The 20,152-nt window shown below is 33.2% G+C and overlaps 1 protein-coding gene and 1 non-coding gene across 4 annotated transcripts in view; one reads left to right on the top strand and one right to left on the bottom strand.

Annotated features, from left to right (window-relative positions):
• Nucleotides 1-20,152, bottom strand: part of N4bp2l2 (NEDD4 binding protein 2 like 2) — an 86,425-nt gene that overhangs the window by 20,408 nt on the left and 45,865 nt on the right. The gene's annotated exons all lie outside the window — the stretch shown is intronic.
• LOC143411908 (U6 spliceosomal RNA) lies at nucleotides 7,392-7,493 on the top strand. Its single transcript, XR_013092917.1, has one exon. It is a non-coding gene; the product is annotated as a U6 spliceosomal RNA (small nuclear RNA).

Here is a 20,152-nt window from a genome sequence, read left to right as displayed (position 1 = left end):
TCATGTAGATTTGAGTTACTGTCTAGTGTTCTTTCATTTCAGCCTTAAGAACTGTCTTTAGCTCAATTCCAACAGCAGAAGCCTCAGCAGCATAATACTCATGAACTATGGATTAACAGCATTTTCTATTTGACTTTCTAGTACTAGGAATAATTATAACTTCTTGTATACATTAATTGTTAGGAAATTTTTCCACTTTTGCTTTTCTAGCCCTTCCAATACATTTGCAATCAATTCCTTATATTAAATCCCCCTATTTGAAACACCTAGATTAGTTCCTGTTTCCTGGATTAGATGTGGAGGACTACAAAACACATAACTGATGTTTACTATCTAGAGTACACTAAAAAATCCTACAAATCAATAAGAAAGATAAATAATTATGTAGAATAAGTAAAAAAGCATTTTTTCACAAAGAAAACATACATGAAATAAAGTTCATTAGTAATAAAACTAACAAAAAATTAAAATGACAATAAGATAAATTTTAATTTCTGTCAGATTAACAAAAGATATAAATTACCCAATATCAAGCAACAGTCAATAAGAATTTTATTGTGGTGCAGGGGCCAGGGTTGTGGCTCAGTGGTACAGCACTTGCCTAGTATGTGTGAGGCACTTGGTTCAATTCTTAGCAGTGCATATAAATAAAACAAAGGTCCACTGACAACTAAAAAAATATTTTTAAAAAATTGTGGTGCATACATAAAATAGAAAATGCATATTTTCTGCTTCATTTTTAATATATTGGTTGTAATATATCAAACTGATCTTTTGATAACTAATAGGTCATATTTTACAATTTAAAAACCATTCCCCTAGAGAAATTCCAGTATATGTCAATAGAGCTTTTTTTCTTATTGCAAAATTCTGAAAATAACTCATCTATCCATCAATAGAATGGACAAATAAATTGTAGTATGTTCATAAAATGGAATATTATAGTGAAAATAAGTGAATTCCTACCTAAACTAATAGGGATGAAAAAGTTTTACACAAAAGAGGTTAATCATAGAATCTCATGCCAAAATTCCATTTATACTAAATTTGAAGCTAGGCAAACCTAAACACTATATTATTTAGGAATATATTCAAAGAAAAAAGAAGAAGATAAATACAAAACTCAAGATAGTGATTTTCCTTAGGAAGCAGGAGAACTTGTTATTAGTAAGGGTCTTCTAAGATATTGATAATATTCTGTTTCTTAACCTGTGTAGTGGTAATAAAGACACTCATTTAATTATTAATCTTTGACCAATAGGACTGAACCCAGGAGCATTCTACTTTTGAGCTATATTTCCAGCCCTCTTTTTAAAAAAAAAAAAAAAAAAATCTTATTTTGAGATAGGGTGTAGCTAAGTTTCTGAGGTTGGCCTCAAACTTGTGATCCTCCTACCTCAGCCTCCAGAATCGCTGGGATTACAGGCATGCACCACTGTGTCTGGCCACATACATTTTTTTTTTTTTTTAAGTAGAAAAAGCAGTCTTCCCTAAGAACTAACATGGATTCATACTAAACAGATCTGACAGAGTGATTTCATTTTCTTCTATATCAAAGCCCCAGTAGAAATAGAAAAGATTTTAGTTAGGCATTTTTAATGATCTCTAACAAAATTCTTTCATATGAAATGCAATAACACAAATGTAGTAAAACTAGACAAATTATTAGGTTGAGGTCTGGGTATTATAGTTCAGTGGTAAAGCACTTGTCTAGCATGCAAGAGGTCCTAAATTTGATCCCAGAACAACAAACAGACAAACAAAAATTATTATGCTGATATAAATCTGCCATTCGTATAGATCAAAATAGTTGAAGATTAATAATTTCATAGGAGTCAACCTAATATACCTTCAAGAGATGATGATGTGAGAATAAAGAAATGGTAATCAATTTGAAACATACAGAAGTAGAATTTAACAGCTTGGTGATTTATCATTGTTGTGGAGGAGGTATTACTCAAGAAAAACAAAGAATCAAGATTCAGACAACCAATAGATTAGTCATACAGCAAAAACAACTGAGAGGTAATGATAAGTAAGCTGAAAAATAATACACCTGCTTTTAGACATGACAAGGCTCAGGAGACCCTTATCTCACAAATAGAAATATCAAACAGGCAGTAGGAATCTCAGATAGGAAATAAAGTCTAAAGAAAAAGTTATAAGAGCCATCAATGAAAAGTGGAATTGAATTCCTTATGTAACCCATATCTGAGATGGCCTATGGGTTACATAAGGAAGGAAGAATCTAAAAGCACAGAATGAAACATGCAAACAATGAAGAGGACGCTGGTACAAAAAGAAACAAAAAGAGAGAACTAAAATATGACAAGAATATGAAAAAAAGAATATCTTATAAGCTAAAAGAAGAGATGATTTCAAGAGAAAAAGAACAGTGAAAATTTTATTTTAACAAATATTCATTGAGTGCTACTGTATCGCAAACATTGTAAAATGAGGCAAAGATTCATGTTTTCCCCTTTATTCTTGGGCAATATTTTCATCAGTAAGCTAAATGATAAAAGATATACATTATCACGTTTTTAAAAGAGAGAAAGTAGGGAGGAATAGCTGATATAAAATGACAGAATAGATTAAAAAAATTCAATATGCTGAAATAATGGGCACAACAAAAGGATTTTTAGGAAGGTAACAATATAATACCTATTAAGAATTCTTTCCTGAATATGAAACCTGAACTTAATCAAGTCTCTAGATCTAACTGCCATTTTATAAGAAATGTAGAAGCTGAAGTAAAATAGTAAATAGCACCACAAAAAAACCCCCAAAAAAACAAACAAAAAAAACAATCAGATAAATCCAGAAAATGGGAAGCTCTATAAACTGGCCTGAACTCAACAAAGACAATATCATATTATGAGCAATTAAAAAGAAAAGGTGGAGGGTTGTTTAGACTAAAAGAACTGAAAGAGGGGTTATTTGGGAATTCTCCATACTGTCTGCTCAACTTTTCTATAAACGTAAAACTGCTCTAAGAAATATAATCTAAAAGAAGTAAAGAAAAATGCTATGTCAGTAATTCAGACAAAGAAAATTTAATTAGTTCTGTTTTTTGGTCCTTACTCATTAGGTTCTGCAGAGTTGGTGTTTAAAAGTGCAACTCATACTTCAGTTTTGCAGTGCTGGTCATTTTTTCCATCTATGAATCACACAGTCATAGCATAAACAGCAGTTTCAGTTCCTTTTGTTCCCTCACACTCAAGAGAAATTGAAATAGCTGAGCCTTCTACATCCCCCAGGGAGAATATTTACCCCTTGCTAATAAAGCCAAAGCAAAGGTACCCAAACCTTTGAAGAACTTTTTGATAGTGGTAACAGAGATGCCACCTGACCTGGAGACCTGCCTCAGAGGTGCCCCAATTCAAAGTTTTCATCTGCAAATGAAGAAACCAAGGCCCAGAAAGGCCAGATCTGTGAAGAGAGGCTGGTTAATCTTGAGCAGGGAATCAGTCTCCTGACTCCTGGCCCACCACTCTTTCACCCTAGCACTTACAATGAAAACAGTAACCATGCTAGACATTCCTTGATGCCTTTCAGAGAGTGAAACAATTCTTGAGTATCTAGAGCTACATCTCTGATATGGTAGCCATTAATATGTGGCTATTGGCCACTTGAAAAATGGCTAATCTAAATGGAGATGTGATATAAAATATATACAGAATTTCAAAGAATATGATTAAAATTGTATATTTTTAATAAACAATAATTTTAAAATATTTGTTACTTGTTGAAATGATAGTATTTTGATATACTAATTTAAATTGAACATATTATAAAATATTCAGGTAGTACCCTAGGGTCTAAGGAGGCTTTTCAGCTTTTCCTGGGAAAAACTCTAGGACTGCTATATGGATTGCAGCTCAGGGAAGACACTCACCAACCTAATGTGACCTTCTCCTTACTGAAATATCTCAAGTTTCAGCACACATCTGAAGAGTGAAACCTTGGTTTAGTTGGTCCACTGATCCTTTTGGACACCAAAAATGACTTATCTTCTAAAACATGCTGGATTTTCACATGTGCTTTTCACAGAATTCCTTTTACAGTAAAAAACAAAAACAAACAAACAAACAAACAAAAACTTTTCAATGCATAAAACATTGAAGTTTTCTGGACACAAAAATGGGGGTTCATTTGTTCCTAGATCAGAACTAGAAGTAGTAAAAACTTTTCCATACTAAAGTTCCCTTGGTTCCACTAGGAGATAATTTTTGCTGCAGTGAATACAAAGAATAGGATTTACAATTCAGGAATTAGAGCAGTTTTTAATTATGTGCATTCTCAACCTCAGTTTTAAGTAAAGGATGATCATTATTGGAGTGTCTATTTTACATCCAAACCCTTTTACAAATGAATAGATAGAATCATAGGAATCCCGTTTAAGGGTCTTGTAAAATTGCTAAATTGTTAAGGCTGGCCTTGACCTTGCAATCTGCCTGCTTCAGCTTCTTGAGTGGCTGGGATTAAAGGCATGTATCACTGCATGGGATATATTAAAATAGTAACTTATTCATCATTAGAATCTGTTTTGAATGTTGGGTTTTGGAATATGTAATCTAAAATTACTTACTTGGAATCAGAGATACAGATAATAATTTCATAGACATTCATAGATGCTTTAAATCAAATAACGATTACACATTTTCATGGTAAAGTAAAAAATACAAGAAACGGACATAAATTTCTTAAGGATATGAAACATATGATATAAAAGTAAAGTGGTAAAGCTTTTGTAGAGTTTTTTCTAGAACTCTGATTTATTTGGCTCCTAAATGGAATAACCTATTATGGTCTCTAGCCCTGGTAACTTCATCAAAATTTAAAACTTCCTTGCATCAAAGGATACAATGAAGAAAGTAAAAAGATAAAGCACAGAGTGGGAAAAAAAAACACCTGCAAGTCACATATCTATAACACATAAAGAACTCCAATAATTCAATAATAAAGACAATACAATTTAAAAGTGGGCAAAAGATCTGAAATTGGTAAATGCACATGAAAAGATGTTTAATATTGTAGTTGTCAGGGAAATGCAAATAAAAAATCATGATGAGATTCCACTTCATATCGTCAGGTTGGGTATAATAAAAAACCCAGATAATAACAAGTGTTGACAAGAATAAAGACTGATACATTGCTTACAGGAATATGGTGTTGCCATATTGAAAAATGAATATGGTATTGCCATACTGAAAAATATTCCAGTACTTCCTTAAATAGTTAAACATGGAGTTATCATGTCACCCAGCAATTACACCTCTAGGAAGAAAAATGAAAACATATACAAAAACCCAGTAGTGAAATGTTTATTATCCGCAGCATTCTAATAGCCAAAAGGTAGAGACAAGCAAAATGTCCAAATCTGATGCACAGATAAACAAAATGTGGTATATCCAAAAAATGGAATATGGCCATAAAAAAGGAATGAAGTATTAAAACATGGGTGAACCTTAAAAATATTATGCTAAGTCAAAGAACTTAATCATAAAAATATATACATTATATTTCAGAACTAGACAAATCTATAGAGGCATAAATAAAATTAGTGGTTGGTTATGGTTGGGAAAGGGTAAATAAAAGGATGGGATAATAAGTAAAGAAGTATGGGTGTGTTTTTTTTTTAAGCTAGTAATTTTGTTCTAAAATTAACTATGATGATGATTGTATAACTCTGTGAATATAATAAAAACTATTGCATTAAATACTTTGAATAGGTGAATTGTACACTGAAAGAACTCAATAAAGCTGTTATTTAAATTTTTAATAAAAATGACCAAAGACAACAAATAACAAAATGCAGTGTGTAAACTTTAATTAGTTTCTAGTTTGGGTAGGGGAAAAAAAACAATAAAAAATAGTGTCTTCATTTTCTACTGTTACTATAACAACCTGGTAGCTTAAAACCATACAAACTTAGCTGGGCATGGTGGTATACCTACAATCCAAGCTACTTAGAGTTGGAGGCAGTACAATTGTGAGTTCTAAGCTAATTTGGGAAATGTAGTAAGACTCTGTCTCAAAAACAAACCAAGCAAAAAATCCCAACCAAAGAAACTCATTATCTTATAGTTCTGGGTCAGAAGTCAAAAACATGGGTCTCAATGACTTAAAATAGAAGTTTTAGGAGGGTTGAGTTCCTTTCTGGCAGCTCTAGGAAAGAATCTTGTTTCCTTATCTTTTGTTTCCTAAGCTTCTGGAGGCCACTGACATTACTTGGCTTATGTCCCTCTTCCTCCATTTTCAAATCCCCCAACACTGCATCTGTCTGTACCTTTAAACCACAGTCAGATTTTCCTCCAACTCTTCTTCTGCCTCCATCATCCATTTTTAAGGACCCACACAATTACAAAGGGCCAATATGGATAATCAGGATAATCTCACTATTTTAAGGTCAGCTGACTGGCAACCTTAATTCCCTTTCTGAGGATTAGAACATGAACATCTTTGGGAAGCATTATTCTGCCTAGCACAGATAGACTTATGACAAAGGTAAAAATCTGAATCATTACAGAGTTTTTGTTAACTTGCCTAGGTATAATAATGGTAACACAGTTGTAGTTCAATCCTTGGTACCTAAAATATAAAAAAATAATGGTAACACAGTTGTGAAAGAATGTGCCTTCATTTTTAGAAGATGCCTGTGAAATATTTCGGAGAGTTATGATATCTGTATGATATTTCAAATAGTTCTACAAGTGAATAAATAAACATGAATGCATATTTATATATATTCACATATATAAAGCAGATATGACAAAAATGCTAATGATTTTGAATATAGGTAGAGGTAATATAATATTTATTACATTGTTTTAATTCTCTCTATATTTGAAAATTTCCAAGAAAAGTGAGTATTTCTTAGTGAAATAAATATACAAGTAACAAGTCATCATAAACCGGGTACAGCAAAAAAAGACCTGAAAGACTTCAATTATACAGCATGTAAAATAACCACATTCACCTTTATAAGGACATGTTTAAACTGATTATAGGAAACAAGACATTTTAAAGACTCACTGAATAATATGGCGGGGTTGGGGGTGGTACTGGGGATTGAACTCAGGGCACTTGACCATTGAGCCACATCCCCAGCCCTATTTTGTATTTTATTTAGGATAGGGTCTCACTGAGTCTCGCTTTTGCTGAGGCTGTCTTTGAACTCAAGATCTTCCCGGCTCAGCTTCCCAAGCTGTTGGGATTACAGGCACGTACTATTTCACCCAAAAGTAATTTTGAAATAACTCAAAAAACGTGCAAATATGAAAACTAGAATTATTGAAACTAAAAATTCAATGGACAAAGCTATCAGTATATAAGAGATAGCTGATGAGAGAATTACTAAATGGAAAGAAATCTTAAGAAAATGTATAGTGCTTGCTTCAGCAGCACAATAAAAGTGGAACAATACAGAGAAGATTAGCATTGCCCCTGTGCAAGGATATATATCCAAAGGACTTAAATCAGCAATAATACGTTGAGCAATCACAACAATGTTTGTAGCAGCTCAAGTCACAGTAGTTAAGCTATGGAAACAACCTAGGTGCCCTTCAAAAGATGAATGGATATAGAAAATGTGGTATATTTACCCAGTGGAACATTACTCAGCCTTAAAGAAGAATGAAATTATGGCATTTGCTGGCAAATGGATAGAAATGGATACTATCTTGCAAAGTGAAATAAGCCAATCCCCAAAAACCAAAGGCCAAATGTTCTCTCTGATATGTGGATGCTAACACATAGCAAGGGGGGGAAGGGGAAGAACAGAAGTTCAGTGAAAGGGAAATGAAGGGAAGGTGGGCAGGAAAAGAAAAGACAGTGAGGCCCACGCAGGATTACCGGGTACCCAAGCGGGCACAACACCCGCACAGATTTCTCTTTTACACTTCCTAAGATAAAACAACTCTATATCTTCACCTTATACCTCCTCAGCATATTATCCTGCTTCTCACCACTGATTCTCTGTCCACCATAAGAAACTGTAAACCATTTTACAAACCTACTGAGTATATTGTAGATAATAATTGAATTCATCATTTCTGTACATTGTGACCAAACTGTAAATGTCTTAATAGCAAACATTTGTTTTTAGTATATACTGTTTATATCTGAATTTGATAACATTGTCCTTCACCTCAAAGGAGAGGTATTGGATCCCTACTGGGGCACAATAAGCCTATAGGGTAAAAGCGGTAATACCTCAGATCCACAGTGCCAGTAGGGAAGATACAAGCAATATGAAAAGAAAGGGAAAAAAGTGCCCCAATCATATCAATATACAACATTATTAGAATCAATGGCCAGTACAGCAGAAAAAATGTCAGAGAAGGAGTTCAGGACGTATATGATTAAAATGTTCTGCAAAATAAAGGATTATATAAGAGAGCAAATACAGACAGCAAAAGATCATTTGGAAAAAACCTACATAAACAAATATAGGAAGCAAAAGATAATTTCAATACGGAGATAGAGGTTCTAAAACAAACAAACAGAAATCCTTGAAATGAAAGAAATAATAAACCAAATTAAAAGTTTAATTAAAAGCATTGCCAATTAGATCACTTGGAAAACAGGACTTCAGACAATGAAGACAGAATATAAAATCTTGAAAAGAATGTAGACTACACAGCGAAAATGGTAAGAAACCATGAGCAGAACATTCAAGAAATATGGGATAGCATAAAAAGACCATATTTAAGAGTAATTGGGATAGAGGAAGGCACAGAGGTTCAAACCAAAGGAATGAGCAATCTATTCAATGAAATAATATCAGAAAAATTTCCAAACAGGAATAACAAATTGGAAAATCAAATTCAACAGGCTTACAGGATGCCATATGTACAAAATCACAACAGATTTACACCACAGAATATTATAATGAAAATGTTTAATATACAAAATAAGGAGAGAATATTAAAAGGCATGAGAGAAAGGAATCAGATTATATTTAGGGAGAAATCAATTAGAGTATGTGCAGATTTTTCAACCCAGATCCTGAGAGCTAGAAGATCCCAGAACAGCATATATCAAGTTCTGAAAGAAAATGGATGCCAACCAAGAATCTTATATCCAGAAAAATTAAGCTTTAGATTTGATAATGAAATAAAAACCTTCCATGATACACAAAAGTTAAAAGAATTTACAACTTGAAAGCCTGCACTACAGAACATCCTCCACAAAATATTCCATGAAGAGGAATTGAAAAACAATAATTGAAAAACATGAATGAAAAACAACAATGAAAATCAGCAAAGGGAGGTATTACACTAAAGCAAGAAAGAATCAAAAGAGAAACTAAGTCAAGTTAAATACCAAAAATAAACAAAAATGGCTGGGTATACAAATCATGTCTCAATAATAACCCTGAATATTAATGGCCTAAACTCACCAGTCAAAAGACATACACTGGCAGATTGTATTAAAAAAAAAAAAAAAAAAGACCCAACAATATGCTGCCTTCAGGAGACTCATCTCATAGAAAAAGATATCTACAGACTGAAAGTGAAAGGTTGGGAAAAATCATACCACTCACATGGACTGCAGAAGCAAGCAGGGGTTTCCATCCTCATATCAAATAAAGTGGATTCAAGCCAAAGTTAATCAAAAGGGATAAAGAAGGATATTTCATATTGCTTAAGGGAACCATTCATCAAGAAGACATTAACAATAGTAAATTTATAAGCTCCAAATAATGCAGCGACTACATTCATCAAACAAACTCTTTTCAAGTTCAAGAGTCAAATAGACCAAAATACAATAATTCTGGGTGACTTTAACACACCTCTTTCACCACTGAATAGATCATCCAAACAAAACCTGAACAAAGAAATTATAGAACTCAATAATACAATCAATAACTTTAGACTTAAATGACATATAGAATATTTCATCCTTCAATAAAAGAATACACTTTTTTTCAGCAGCACATGAATCCTTCTCTAAAATAGACCATATATTATGCCACAAAGCAATTCTTAGCAAATATAAAAAAGTAGAGATACTACTCTGCATTCTATCAGATCATAATAGAATGAAATTAGAAATCAATGATAAAATAAAAAATAAAAGCTACTCCAACACCTGGAGACTAAATAATATGCTACTGAATGAACAATGTGTTGCAAAAGTCATCAAAGAGGAGATTAAAAAATGCTTAGAGGTAAATGAGAACACAGATACAATGTATCAAAATCTCTGGGACACTATGCAGAGAAAAGTTCATTGCAAGGAGTTCATTCCTTAAAAGAAGAAAAAGTCAACAAAAAAATGACTTAATATTACATCTCAAATCCCAAGAAAAAGAACAAATTAACACCAAAAAGCAGTAGAAGACAGGAAATAATTAAAATCAGAGCTGAAATCAATAAAATTGAAACAAAAGAAACAATTGAAAAAATAACAAAAGAAAAAGTTGGTTCTTTGAAAAAACAAACAAATTGACAAACCCTTAGCCATGCTAATAAGAGAAGGAGAGAGAAAACTCAAATTACTAACATACATGAAGAAAAAGGAAATATCACAATAGACACTACAGAAATACAGAAGATAATTAGAAATTATTTTGAAAACTTCTACTCCCACAAAACACAAAATATTGAAGGCCTTGATAAACTTCTAGAGTTATATGATTTGCCCAAATTGAGTCAGGATGATATATACAATTTAAACAAATCAATTTCAAGCAATGAAATAAATAGAAGACAACATCAGAAAGCTACCAACCAAGAAAAGTCCCAGACCAGAAGTATACACAGCCAAGTTCTACAAGACCTTTTAAGAAGAACTAATACCAATACTCTTCAATTTATTTCAGGAAATACAAAAAGAGGGAGCACTTCCAAACTCATTCTCTGAGGCCAATGTCACCCAAAACCAGACAAAGACATATCAAAGAAAGAAAACTTCTCAATAAAATTCTGGCAAATTGAATACAAAAACATATCAAAAAGTTCATCCCAGGGATGCAAGGTTGGTTCAACATACAGAAATCAAAATATGTAATTCATCACATCAATAGATGTAAAGAATCATATAAACATCTCAAGATGCAGAAAAAGCATTTGACAAAATGCAGCACCCCTTCATGTTCAAAACACTAGAAAAACTAGGGATGACAGGAACATTTGTCAACATTATAAAAGCTATCTATGCTAAGTCCCAGGCCAACATCATTCTAAATGGAGAAAAATTGAAAGTATTCCCTCTAAAAACTGGAACAAGTCAGGGATGCCCTCTTTCACCACTTCTATTTAACATAGTACTTGAAACACTGGCCAGCGCAATTATAGACAGATGAAAGAAATTAAAGGGATACAGATAGGAAAAGAATTCAATTAACACTATTTGCCAGTGATATGATTCTACACCTAGAAGTCCCAAAAAATTCCACCACAAAACTTCTAGAACTAGTAATTAAACTCAACAAAGTAGCAGGATACAAAATCAACACCCATAAATCAAAAGCATTTCTGTATATCAGTGACAAACCCTCTGAAAGGGAAATGAAGGAAACTATCCCATTTACAATAGCCTCAAAAAAAAAAATAATAAAATACTTGGGAAACACACCTAACAAAAGAGGCAAAAGACCTCTAAAAGACTGCTAAAGAAAGAAACGTAAAAAGACCTTAGAAGATGGAAATATCTCTCTTGTTCTTGGATAAGCAGAATTAACATTGTCAAAATGACCATACTACCAAAAGCATTATACAGATTTGATGCAATTCCAATCAAAATCCCAAAGACATTTCTCATAGAAATAGAAAAAACAGTCATGAAATTCATCTGGAAAAATAAGAGATCCAGAATAGCTAATGCAATACTTTGCAAGAAGAATGAAGTAGGTGGCATCACTATACCAGACCTTAAACTATACTACAGAGCAATAGGAACAAAAACAGCATGGTATTAGCCCTAAAGCAGACTGGTAGGCCAATGGTACCAGAGGGCACTGAGACTAACCCACAAAACTACAATTATCTTATATTAGACAAAGGTGCCAAGAACATGAATTGAAGAAAAGATAGCCTCTTCAACAAATGGTGCTGGGAAAACTGGAAATCCATATGCAACAAAATGAAGTTAAACCCCTATCTCTCACTATGCACAAAACTCAACTCACAATGGATCAAGGATTTAGGAATAAAACCAGAGACCCTGCATCTAATAGAAGAAAAGGTAGACCCTAATCTAGCATGTGAGATTAGGCCCCAACTTCCTTAATAAGACTCCTGTGGCGCAAGAATTAAAATCAAGAATCAATAAATGGGATGGACTCAAACTAAAAAGTTTCTTCTCAGCAAAAGAAACAATCTGTAAGGTGAATAGAGAGCCTATATCTTGGGAGCAAATCTTTAACCCTCACACATGAGAGAGAGTGCTAATCTCTAAATTATATAAAGAACTCCAAAAGCTAAAGACTAAAAAAACAAATAACCTAATCAATAAATGGGCCAAGAACCTGAAGAGACACTTCTCAGATGATCTACAATCAACAAATACATAAAAAAGTCTATCATCACTAGCAATTAGAGAAATGCAAATCAAAACTACTCTAAGATTTCATCTCACCACAGTCAGAATGGCAGCTATGTTTTAAAAATATTTTTTTAGTTGTAGTTGAACACAATATCTTTTGCTTGTATGTGGTGCTGAGGATCAAACCCAGTGCCCCACATATGCACGGCAGGCGCTCTACCCTGAGCCACAGCCCCAGCCCCAGAATGGCAGCTATTAAGAATACAAACAGGGGGGGAGGGGGGATAGTAGAGGATAGGAAAGGCAGCAGAATACAACAGACACTAGTATGGCAATATGTAAATCAATGGATGTGTAACTGATGTGATTCTGCAATCTGTATACGGGGTAAAAATGGGAGTTCTTATCTCACTTGAATCAAAGTGTGAAATATGATATATCAAGAACTATGTAATGTTTTGAACAACCAACAATAAAAATTAAAAAAAAAAAAAAGAATACAAACAACAATAAGTGTTGGTAAGGATGTGGGGAAAAAAGGTACACTCGGGGGTGGGGCTGTAGCTCAGTGGTAGAGTGGTTACCTAGCATGTGTGAGGCACTAGGTTCGATCCTCAGCAACCATATTAAAAAAAAAATAAAATAAAGGTATTGTATTCCTCTACAACTAAAAAAACTAAAAAAAAAAAAAAAAAGGTACGCTCATACACTGCTGGTGGGACTGCAAATTGGTGCAGCCAATATATAAAGTAGTATGGAGATTTCTTGGAAAATTGGGAATAGAACCACCATTTGACCCAGCTGTCCCTCTCCTCAGTCTATACCCAAAGGACTTAAAAACAGCATACTTCAGCGACACAGCCACATCAATGTTTATAGCAGCACAATTCACAACAGCTAAACTGTGGAACCAACCTAAGGTGCTCTTCAGTAGATGAATGGATAAAGAAAATGTGGTATGTATACACAATGGAATATGACTCAGCAATAAAGGAGAATAAAATCATGGCATTTGCAGGTAAATGGATGAAGTTGTAGAATATAATGCTAAGTGAAGTTAACTAATCCCCAAAAAACAAATGCTTAATGTTTTCTCTGATATGAGGTGGCTGATTCATAGTGGGGTTGAAAGGGGGAGCATGGGAACATTAGACAAACTCTAGATGGAGCAAAGGGGAGGGGGCAAGAGGGTAAAAAAGATGGTGAAATTAGGTGGACATCATTACCCTAAGTACATGTATGAAGACACAAATGGTATGAATATACTTCATATACGACCAGAGATATGAAAAATTGTGCCCTATATGTTTAGTATGAATTGTAATGCATTCTGCTTTCATATATAACAAAATAATTTAAAAAAAAGAAAAGACAATGGAATAAATCTGAAATAACTTTCCTTTATACATATATGAAAACACCACAATGAAGCTCCAATCATACATAAAAACTAGACTGGCATCCCAATTAGAATAAGATATACTCCATGTTTATATCAATATGTCAAAATACGCTCTACTGCCATCTATAAAAAGAACAAATAAAAAATGCAAAAAAGAGAAAATGTCCAGAAAGCAGCAATAAAAAATAAAATTTAATAAGTGGGAATAATAGGTTAAGAGATAGAAGAGAAAATAAGAAAACTTAATATGTAATTAGATTCTGAGAAGGAAAGGCAGGAGGAGAGAAAACAAGACAGAGTCAATATTTGTTAAAAAAAAAAAAAAAAGAGCTGAGAAATTTCCAAAACTGATGAAACACACTTTCCCACATATTCAAGAAGTCTAGCAAATCTCAAATAGAATAAAGAAAAATAAATTGTTACAGAGATACATGACAATAAAAGTTCAAATACTAAGGAAAATGAAAACACCTTAAAATTGGCCATGAAATGCAGGCTCCCTTCATAGGAAAAAAATTAGACTGACAGCTGACTTCTCATCAGTAACAACATTCCACACTTCTATCAGAGGCAATGGAATGATAACTTCAAAGTACTGAGAGGAAATAACTTCAATCTAGTATTCCGTATCTAATGAAAATATTGTTGAAGGATGGAAACAAAATAAATGTATTTATTTTCAAATAAAAAAGCAACATTTAAAGAAACAATAAAGACTGGATTTAGGCAGAAGGAAAGCAATATAAAAGAGTCCAGATAAAAAGTTTTCTTACATAGACTGAGCAAGAATTCAAGCATTTGGTAGGTACTTAGATGTTAGAACATTAAAATATCTTCCAACAATGAAGAGAATTATGTATGTAAAGTTTTAATCTCTTAGGGCCAAACACTAGATCCAGAGTATAACATTACTTGAGTTTCCACCTCACCTGAGTTGTTGACTTACTAGTAAATTTGACATTTTTTCAGTCACACCTGAAAATGGAGACAATATTTAGTTTGCTAATAGTCACAACAGGGGTACTATTATTTATATTTCACAAAAAGAAAAAACAACTCTAAGAGGGTGATTTCTCTAAGACTGCACAGCTAACAGAACTCAAGCCAGTTTTCAGATGCAAATATTGTACTTTTTAAATACCACTGCCTTTAAAATGCTTCTAATTATTTTTAGAGGTAGAACCCATTTATTAATCAAAAGGTAACTCAGAACCAAAATATATGAACAGATAAAATTGGAGGAAACTGTGTTTTGATTGAAGAGAAGGTGTACCTAAAGCCCCAGTTATTCAGCCTCCCCATCAGCAGCAGGGCCTCAACTCTTGTGGAATAGTTAATTTCAAGCTCACTGATTGAGGCCTTCATCTTTTTTTTTTTTTTTTTAAAGAAAGAGTGAGAAAGGGGGAGTGAGAATTTTAATATTTATTTTTCAGTATTTGGCGGACACAACATCTTTGTCTGTATGTGGTGCTGAGGATCGAACCTGGGCCGCACGCATGCCAGGCAAGCGCGCTACCGCTTGAGCCACATCCCCAGCCCTGAGGCCTTCATCTTGCTCTGACCTTATGAATAGCTTTCACTCACATTAGTTTCTGACACAAATCACTTTCTCTTATCCACTTTGTATTCTTTCCACCCCAAACACTGAATGCCAACAATCACTTTCAGATATCCAAGACTCTAGAAGGTCTGTGAACCACCTAAAATTAATAGAATATAGAATATGTAAATACGTATCTATAATTTTTATAGGGAGAGGGACTATGGAGCAAAGGAGTAATTCAAGGAAGAGGTCCATGATCTAAAACCGGGTAAGCCCGTTTAGCTGGTTCATAACATCATGGCTTTTATTCACACCTGAAATATTAATACTCTAGGCCAATTTTCCTGGTTTATCCTTGTTTTCTATTTCACTATCTTACAAATTCTTCTTCTCTAAATACTTCTCTCAGTCTAGTCCAACCTCTGAATCTTTATATCTCCCTCAAGGCAGATGATGACCCTGTCTTGGGAGCAAGACCCAAAGGTAGCTCATATTGTCTTTGTTTTGTGTAATGAATTGCATAGAATTCCACAGTTCAAAAAATCATTTTTGTTGTTGTTTTACTGTGAATCAAACGTTAGGCCCTGCAAATGTTAGACAAACCCTCTAAAATTGAGTTTGCCATGTAAATAAATGGATAGCACTGACTTATTTTTACCTTTTATGCCTATATTATATAATGCATTAAAATGTCAATAAAAGGCATATAAGACCTAAGCAATTCTATACACAATCCTAGCCAATTTGTAATGGGTAATCAATATTTATTTGTTGAATAAGTAAACACTTATTTGTAGTGGGTTTAGTTATTATAGCCAATCATCATTATACTTAGATGACAAAGAATGCATTTTTCTTAGTTGAATGCATAAAATGAATCATGTTTCAGTTTGGTTTTATATACCCAGTATGATTATAAAGTAACTAAATTGATCACCTATAATTAGACTCTTTACTTGAGAGTCATATTACATATGGTTTTCCTATGAGTAGGTAAAAAAGACTGCTTCTAGGCTCAGTTAGTTGAGTGCTTGCCTTGCATGCACAAGGTCCTGGGTTCAATTCCCAGCACTACACACACACACACACACACACAAAAGACTGCTTCTACCCTGACTCCTAGAGAACAAAAGTAGATATTATAAAAGTAGACATAGTTTTAGAGAAGTTTCCATGCTATTTCAGCTGACTTTATTTTGCTATAAAATATAAATTTCTCTTGGCCTATTATAGCAGTATTATCCTCTGTGTCAATTTTTGGTATTTGGCCCTAATCTATTTCTAGTTTATTTGTATCTCAAACTAACATTTACTCAAACTTTTATATCAGTATAGCGTATGTTCAATTACCTTTTCAATTTCAATGAATTTTCATCAGATCACTATGTAAAGGCCAATACTGATATCTGAAGCACTAGCCAATATCTTAGGTTCATTAGCTCACTTACAGCCCAGTGCTAATGTTTCATAGAAAATACAAGTCTGAAATTAAGAAACCTTCTTACTTTTGGTCTGAGGCTGTATTTCAAAACTGGCATTTTCACAATTGAGAGCACCTGTAAACAAGACCTGAGGGAGAATGTAAATGAGCAAAAGCAAATCCATCGGGGTGATTGGAAAAGTAAGTTCACATGCTATGGATAAAGGGAAAAAAGTGCCATTTCGTTTTTGAAAGAAAAAACACAGATGGCCTTTGATAACCAGAATATTTCTCTTCTATTATTTATTTTTTGTATTATTAAAAGTTTCTTCATTAAAGATTTTCAAAAAGCTAGTAATGTAAACTTTAGGATATTTCTTGCTGATAACTACTCAGCAAGATTCCTTAGTGTTGTTGGAATGAGATGGACATCATTACCCTAGGTACATGTCTGCCTGTACATATGGTGTGACCTTACATCATGTACAACCAGAGAAATGAAAAGCTGTGCTGCAATTGTGTACAATGAATCAAAATGTATTCTGCTGTCATATATACCTAATTAGAAAAAATAAATTAATTTAAGTGCTATTTTGGCATTTATGATCTAGGTAGTAATTATTTTTAAAAAATAACTAGAAAATCTAATATCTTATTCTTACGTATGTGAAATATTGTTAAAAGTATGTTGGATCACTTCTACTTAGATAAACCTCATAACTACATTATTGTCATAATATGAAAAGCCTGCAATTATGAAATTAAAAGCACAAAATGACTATTTTCTAAATGGTTGTGAGTCTTTTTTATGTTAAAGCAAACTGACTTATTGATATTGCTTTATAAAATAAGATTATTGGGCTGGGGGTACATAGTTTAGTGGTAGAAGGATCACTTAGTATGTACAAAGCCCTGAGTACTATCTCCAACACCTCAAATATGCACATACATTGAACACAGTATAATATGATGATAATTCTTATCAAATAAGATTATAGTCATTTTTTAAAATCCATATATGAATGAAAGAAAAGAATTCTTGAAGTAAATGAATAAAGGTTGGAAAACAAACAAACTAGATTTTAAAAGAGATTCGGAACTCCCCACAAAGAAAAACCCAGGCCCAGATGGCTTCAATGGTGAATTCTAATACTTTTTTTTTTTAATATTTGTTTTTTAGGTGTAGATGGACACAACACAATACCTTTATTTTTATATGGTGCTGAGGATCGAACCTGGGTCCCACCCATGCTAGGCGAGCACTCCACCACTGAGCCACACAATCCCAGCCCCAGAATTCTAACACTTAAGAAGAATTAATATGATTCTTCACAAACTCTTCCAAAAATAAAAAAAAAGAAACACTTCCCAATTACTCTTAAGAGGCTAGTATCACATTGATACCAAAACCAAACACATCACAAGAAAAGAAAGGTACAGACCAATATTATGTAAAAACCTCAAAAAAATGCTACCAGACTGAGTGCAGTAACATAAAAAAGGAATGGTGGATTATACCTTATGATCAAGTGGGTTATCCCAAGAGTGCAAGGTTAATGCAATATCCAAATATCAATTAAAATACCATATCAGTAGAATAAAAGACAAAAAATGACCATTTCAATAGACGCAGAAACACATAACAAGCTAGGAATAGAAAGAAAAATCCTTACCCAGATATTGTACATGTATGAAAAACCCAGAGCTAACATCAAACTCAAAGGTGAAAAGCTAACTTTTTCTCTAGAACATCAGAAAAAAATACAAGAATGTCTGCTCTTACAATTCCTTTTCAACATCACACTAACTGCCATCAAGTGAAGGCAATTATGCAAGAAAAGGGGATGTCAAAATCCAGACTAAAAAGACTGAATGACCTGAAAATTAAGAAAATTCCATTGATGATACCATCAAGCATAAAAAAAGAAAAAAATGTAACAAAAGAAGTACAAGATTCGAATTCTGAAGATCACAAAAGATGGTTGAAATATTAATCCTTTAACCTATAATGAAAGTTCATCATTATTCCCACTTAACAAATTTTAAAAGTAGGGCTTGGTGCTAAGGGTGTAGAAACTAAAGAAAACTATAAAAGTGAAAATAATACCATGGGAAAGATAGCCACATTCATGTATCAGAAGATATACTATGGTTAAAATTATCTAGTTTCATGTAGTCCCCACAAAATTCTCAACTTCATTTTTTTTGCAGAAATTGGCAAGCTGATCGTAAAATTCATATGAAAATTCAAGGAACACAAAATAACCAAAATAATCTTGAAAAATACAAAATTGGAAAATTCACACTGATTTCAAAACCTACCATAAAGCTATAGTAATTAAGACAGAGTGCTATTGACAAAAGGAGACATATAAATCAATGGGAGAGAATTGAAGGTCCAGAAATAAACCCTTATATTTACTGACAATTGACTCCCTAGCCCCCATACAGGGAATTGAACACTGGGGAGTTTTACTACTGAGATACATCTCCACCCCTTTTTATTTTGGGTCTCACTAAATTGCAAAGGCTGGCCTTGAAATTGTAATCCTTCTGTGTCAGTCGCCAAAGTAGCTAGGATTATAAGTGTCCACCAAATTCAATGAGGAAAGAAGAGTCTAACGATGAAATGCTGTACAACTGGACATTTACATGCAAAAGAATGAGATTGAAGTCTACTTCACACAATATACAAAATTTAATTTAAAATGGATCAAGGACTCAAATATAAGAGCTAGTATAATAAAACTCCAATTAGGCAACATAGATGTTTATCTTCATGACTTTGAATTAAGCTGTGAGTCTTAGATGACGCCAAACTATAAGTAACCAAGATAAATTGGACTTGTTCAAAAATAAAACTTGTGTGCTTCAAGGGACATCCAGAAAGTGAAAAAACAGCCCGCAATGGGAGAAAATATCTGCAAATTATGTATGTTATGAAATTTTTGTCCAAAATAAAGAGCTACTACAACTCAATAATTAAAAAAACAACCTGATTTTAAAAATGGACAAAGAATCGGAGGAGATTTTTCTCCAATGAGTAAATAAAATGGTGCTCAACATCATTTGCCATCAAGAAAAGGCAAATCAACACCACAGTGAAATAATACTTCACACTCACTTGGACTGCTATAATAAAAATGATAAACAATTAACAGGGTAAGGATGTTGAGAAACTGGAACTCATGAAAATGTCTGAATTGTGTACTTTTTTACAATGATATATAATTGAAAACAAACTTTATATGGAATTAGAAGTTATTAGTTTAGCTAAAGTTTACAGAATCAT

Source organism: Callospermophilus lateralis, chromosome 12 (genome assembly GCF_048772815.1).
Source record: "Callospermophilus lateralis isolate mCalLat2 chromosome 12, mCalLat2.hap1, whole genome shotgun sequence".
NCBI lineage: Eukaryota > Metazoa > Chordata > Mammalia > Rodentia > Sciuridae > Callospermophilus > Callospermophilus lateralis.
Note: the sequence above shows the minus strand (reverse complement) of the source record. Positions and strands in the feature narration are given on the sequence as shown.